Consider the following 6,107-nt stretch of genomic DNA (forward strand, 5'->3'; position numbering starts at 1 on the left):
TTATCATATATTGGGGGGATCTCCCAAGGGAAAATGGTGGAAACCCATCAATTGTGACTTTTAAATAAAGGCTGAACAATGCCATGCAGGGAACAGTTCTGCACTGCCCCTTGGGTAACAGAACAGTGGCTCTAATTAGAGCACTTAAACACGTGCTTAACTTTGAGTGTGTGCTTAAGTCTTTTTAACTCCAATGGGACTTAAGCACGTGCTTACATGTTTTGCTAAATAGGAATGAATTTCTGCACATACTTAAAGCTAAATCTTTTCTTAAGTAGTTTGCTGAATTAGGCCCTAGATCAGCTATTCAAAATTCTACTCAGCTAGGGAGAATGTGTGTGTGTGGGGGGGGTGTTGTTTTTTGGAAGGACAAATAAAATGCACACTTTCCTCATGGTCAAGGGTGGGTGATTTGATTGTGTCTGTTCATGACAATTTTGAAAGACTGGATTAGATGAGACCCCATGAGTCTTTTCTGTCTCTTAACTGTATGATTTTTGATTCATGCCAATAAATAAAATGTGATGAGGTGATTTTCATGGCAGCTCCAGTCTCAGGTGGAATGCAATCCAGCACATACGTGTACTAGCCAGAGCAAGGGATTGGGAGCCTAGAGTTGTCATTTCTACTCCTGGGCACGGCTTACTTCCTTTGTGACCTGGGTAAGTAACTTCATTACTCCATGCCTCAGTTTCCCCATCTATAAAATGGGGATAATGATCTTAGCCTTCCTGGGTTGTGAGGCTGAGTTAACTGATGTTTGTGAACTCTCTTGAGATTATGGGATGGCAAGTGCAGCACAAGTGCACAGCATTGTTGTTCTGAGCTATCATTGTGAAAACTGGCCAGTTCATCTCAGAATTGACTGTATTTGATAAACGTGATCCATCTCAGATGCATAATGCAACAACCGTATGGGGAAGCCCCAGGTTTTGAAAACTGTCTCCTTTCCCTTCAGAAAAGGGGTCCTGGCATTTGGTGGAGGACCCCACCAGAACATCAGGGTCTCCCATGGTTGGGTGCTTCTTCCCTGCTCCGGGTTGGGGTTCTGTCTTTCTCCCACTTCTGAGTCCTTGATGGCCCCCACCCTTCATTAAGTCATACAAACCAGCCAAACCTGGCCCTCATGGTGCTGCGTTCCCATCCGCTCCTGTGCGTCACTACCTGTGGGGAAAATGTGGGGTCTGGATCCCAAAGATGTAAGTATCTGCCCACTCCCTCTGACCCGCCTACCAAATGGAGAGACCAGACCACTGATTCCGTAGGATCCAGGTAAGAGTAGTGTAATTTGTGTAGAAACTGCCCAGTGAGAAAGAGAAAGCATTTTAGCTAAACGCTGTTGCTGGTGTTTAACATTTGTTGTTGTTGTGTGATAATTCGTATGAAGCACCTATCCCAGGCAGACATCTCTAGCTGGGGAAGACCACAAAGAGCCTTCAAAGGCATCAACTGAATGCTCTCCCCATGCTGAAATTACATCAGGCAGAGCGTAGCGAGAGATACGTTTAAAGATGATTGAATCTTATGGCGCTTTCCCTGTGAGCAGTTCCTAAGGAAGTCTCTTCTGGGAAAAACCTGTGATTGTAGTGAGTGTGACATGGCAGGGGAGGTGCAAATGCTGAGTCCGGATCCCCTTTCTTTTCCAGGAAAGCAGCACCCGTGTTCTTGGAGAGCACCCAAGCGGCTGGAGGGTTGGTCTGTCTGTTGTTTGAGCAGTAGTGGGTTAGGTGTGTATAGGGGATGGGGAGATAAGGCCGGCTTCAGCTCCCATTGCGCTCACTGGCAATACATCTGTTGATTTCTGTGGGAGACATTACCGCACTTCGGAAGAGAGGCTCTGATCTGATGTCTGGTTTTGCTGCTGGGTGAGGAAGGAGAACCAGCGTTTCCTATGCCTCCTAGGACTGGAAGGGTCTTTGCAAACACTCATGGGTGCTGATTCATGCACAGAATTGAGCTGTTGTGTCTCTCGCCTCTTTTTCTTCCAGGTTTCCTTGCTCTCAAGACAACTGACCTCCACCTTCAGGGAAGATTGAGGCATGGGTGGGAGCATCCCAAGGTGAGTGTATGTAGCTGCCTGTCAGATGGACAATGGCTGTCTGAACAGGAAGGGAGCAGTCGATTCCTCTGTCCTGGTTTCCATGAGGAAACTCATCACTTTTAGGAACATTTAATCCCAAGCCCCAGATTTTCTTACCCCTTTGCTAATGGGCTGGATGCTTCTATAGCTGCACTCCAGGCATCCATTGCTAGGGCCTGAATCTCTTCTCACTTACTCCAGTTTCATGCTGGAGTCTCTCTGCCGGCTTCCGCAGAGTGAGATTCACAGTGGTATAAACAGGAGGCCTATTAGGCCCTGAGAGTGCAGCACAGACTTGCTGACTAACCTCCGTGCCCAGGCTGCTCTCCAGCACCCTCTGGATGGTCATGAAGTGAGGAGGGGGACAATTTGAGGCCCCAGCTGCCTCCGGGTGGACACTTATTTCCCTGTGAGTGGCTGGCACAGCCTGGCTGGCCCCTTCTGTTGCCCAGGTGGGAAAATGATTTTGGTCATGTGACAGGAAGGCAGTTCAGGCCAGGCCTCAGGCTCTGGACACTCCAGCGAGGATGGGCTGGGCGTGCCAGGTGGGACAAAAGCCTGGGAAACTGCAGCTGGACTGAGGAAGCAGCTGCCGGTGAGGGCTGAGGGGACCAAGGCTGGCTGTGGCAGAGAGCAAGGGGCTGTCTGGCACTCTGGGAAGTGGGGCTGAGGACCCCTGACTCAGGAGGAGAGAACTAGCTGAACTTTGAAATGGGTGCCTGGGGCCAGCCGGGTGAAGCCGGTATGAAGTGCCACATGGCTTGGGAAGCAGGGCTGTGGGCTCCCTGGATTAGAGGGAAGGGTTGGGGCCTGGAGAGCCAACATGTGTATGGACTAACTAGACTGGGTCCCCCTCCAGAGGGGCAATGTCATAAAATGATAGGGACTGGGTGTTGTTTCTGAGGAGCTCTGTGAGAGATGCAGAGCCATCCCAGGCCACGAGGGGGCGCTCTGGGGGTGACAGCCCGTTTATAGTGGTTTGTTTTGGTTTCCCTTAGACCTTCACCAATCAACCTAAGCTAAAGTGAAATAAACCTGGTTTATATGGAAATAAGTGTCCGCACAGGGATTTGCACCAATTTAATTAAATTACTTCAGAAATCACACCTTTGGTGAAGCTGGTACAGCTCTGTGAGGAGGCCAGTCCTAAATCAGTTTAGAAATCAATGTAGCTTGATAGCGCCATGCTGACACAACAAGGCCAGAAGGCACAGAGCACTGGGAGGAAGGTGAATTTGTTCTACTCTGCTCTTTATTTCCTCATTGTCCTGAGGCATGCAGGGATACAGGGCCCCCACTGGCTGAGCTGTCATTGGCCGAGGGAACACAGGGCTGCGACTGAACTCAGGGACGCACAAAAAATCCATTTGCAGAGGCTAAGTCAGCTCTCGAAGGATGTGATCATGCTGCTCGGTTAGAAAACAACCAGTGGAGCTGTGTGCAGTTCTAGCTTCAGCGGAACAAGAGGATCCTACCTCTGTCACTATAGCAACAGACCGGGATCGCAGGATACCCATGTGTTCCCTGGTCAGTGTTGCTCAACTTCTGCACCAGGGCTGAGCGGAGCTCCTTGAGCTTGCTTGTCCAATGGCTCTGTCATGAGCTTCAGCGGGTACTGGGGCAGGTCTCTTCCAGGAGAGCCACTCCACTGCAGCCCCTTGGGAGGCAGGTGCCTTGGATCACCATTATAAATCACTGCCGTCTTACAAGCGGGCATGCAGGGCAGGGAATGGATGGGTTACTGATTAGCTCCTGGGGGCGAGAAGGGAGGGAGGCATGAAATTCACAGACTTACAGAAACAGCTTTGAAGCAGTGTTCTCTGATTGTAGTTTAGAATCGTGTGGGTGGTGGTGGCTGGGAGACCACAGTGCTGCAGCCTATAAGATACAATCTAAGGGGATTTGTTGTAGCTCTAAGCTTTGGTATAAATAATACAGACCTACTTTTATGATGATTGCTGTTTGTGCTGGTGATAAGCCAGGATGGCAGTGGGGAGATGGGATTGGATGGCGTGGCACTGCAGTCACAGAAATTCAGGGCCTGATTTGCCCCTCATCCTGGTGTAAATCAGAAATCACTCCACTGAACTCAGTGGGGTTTACACTGGTGTAAGTAACAGGAGAATCTGCCCCCTCCCTCCCCCGCATTTGTATTTCATACACCACAGGCGCTTACTTCTCGCTAGTGTCTGATTTCTGCTCACTGCTCAGAACTGAGATACAGGCATGGTTGTTTTTAAAAGCAGGGCTTTCCAGTCAGAGGCAGAGTGAGAGTTTCGCTGCCTCTCCGCAGGTCTCAAAGGGCTGTCAGTAGCATATAGAGCCTTTGGGCCTGGTTCTCCTTACAACCTGTGTTGTCATTCACACCTCTGCAACATGGGGGTAAAGGCCACCGTTCTGGTTTGGTAACATCTGACACCCACTGTGCACAGGTGTCAATATCTCTACAAGTAAAGGATGGTGGAGAATCAGATCCTTCAACTGCTAAATCGTAGGTTCAAATCTAACCTGGGTGCATAATGTCCAGCAAATTGCTGCTCCACAGCTGTGTGGAAAACAAGTTTGGTGTCCCCAGTCCAGTGTTCAGAGGGTAGGGTCCCCGTCACATCAATCACCCCAACTGGCACCTGGGTGGGGAGTTTGAGTAGAGGCAAAGGGCAGAAGGAGCCACAGGCACTGAACTCCTACAGGTCATGGTTGATGCCCATGGATGTAGGAGCCCGCCCTGCAGATGTCCGTGCGCTCCATGGTGGCCTCCAGAACAGTGAGACTGGCACCTTTCACCAGCACCTAATTCTCACGTAAAGCATTTTCAATACATGGGAGGGAGGAGGGTTGGTGAGGCCTGATCTGTGGTTAGAGACAGACTCTGCTCTACAAGACAAGGCCAGGAAGCCAGGCTGTTCTGGGCTCTTCCTGTTTCCTGAGCTATTTTTCATCTGTGCTGAGCAGCAGCGGTGTTTCTTGTGATAAGAGCAGGGGAGGAAAGGGTGTGTGTGTCAGTCAGTCAGTGTTCCCTCAGAAGCCCAGGAGGGCCCAGGCCTCCCTGGATAACTGAGAACCACCAGCCCACAAGAAGTGGGGACAGGGCTGTAAAAGCTGGGATGTACATGAAGCCCCTGGGGGCTTTCCTTGGCAGAGAGGCCGGGTGGGGTGATGTGCTGCCTCTGTGTGGGGATGGAGAGGGTTGGTGCCAGCTTTGGAGCAGCAGAATCACGTGTGAGATGTGGAGGCTCCACATACAGAAGGGATCAGAGGGTAGAGGCTGGACCTGTGCAAGGTGTCTGCTGGGACTGAAGGACAGAGAGCTTGCCATCAGTTGAGGCTTTAATAAAAGGAGGTGTGTGTTGGTAGCATGCATTGCATTGTTGTGTGGTCCTGTGGGCCCAGCCCTCATGGAGTAGCCAAGGGCTCTGCAGTAGAAGTTTCCCAACAGACAGCTTTGTGTCTTGGGGGGGTGCGGATCCATTCAGGCAACACCAACAATCTGGTGACACCCATGGTGCTACTGTTTAGCCACTTGACCCCATGGTGCAGCTGCTTGACTTCTTTTCCAGCCTAGGCAGAGTAGCTTGGGGTTGGGGGGTGTAGGAAGCCACCCAAGCATGAGGCCTCCAGCTGGAGGCCCTCGCCCCCTTCACCTCCCACCGGAGCTGGGGGTAGAATTGCTGCTCACACTGCAGGGGAGGAGGCGTCCCCTTATCCCCTGCCACCAAGCAATTTGGGGTGCAGTGTTTTCCTGTAGATTTATCTGTGGGAGGGGGCTGTTCTGGGCGAGCTGCCCGTCCGCTAGAAGGGCCTAGGACAGTGGCTGTGGAACAGTGCAGGACCCCTCGTTACGGGTAGTGTTGCCCTAGCGTCGCCAGAGGGAATGAGTCCCAACCGCAGCCAGGCAGCGCCGGCATCTTCACTGAACACACACTCAGCACAACAAATGCCCCAGAGGAGGCAACTGCTTCATGCCGAGCTGTGGGCGTGGGCTGCTCCCGCTGACGCTGAGCGCCTCCTAAGGAAGCCAATGCGTTGT

Source organism: Eretmochelys imbricata, chromosome 16 (assembly GCF_965152235.1).
Source record: "Eretmochelys imbricata isolate rEreImb1 chromosome 16, rEreImb1.hap1, whole genome shotgun sequence".
NCBI lineage: Eukaryota > Metazoa > Chordata > Testudines > Cheloniidae > Eretmochelys > Eretmochelys imbricata.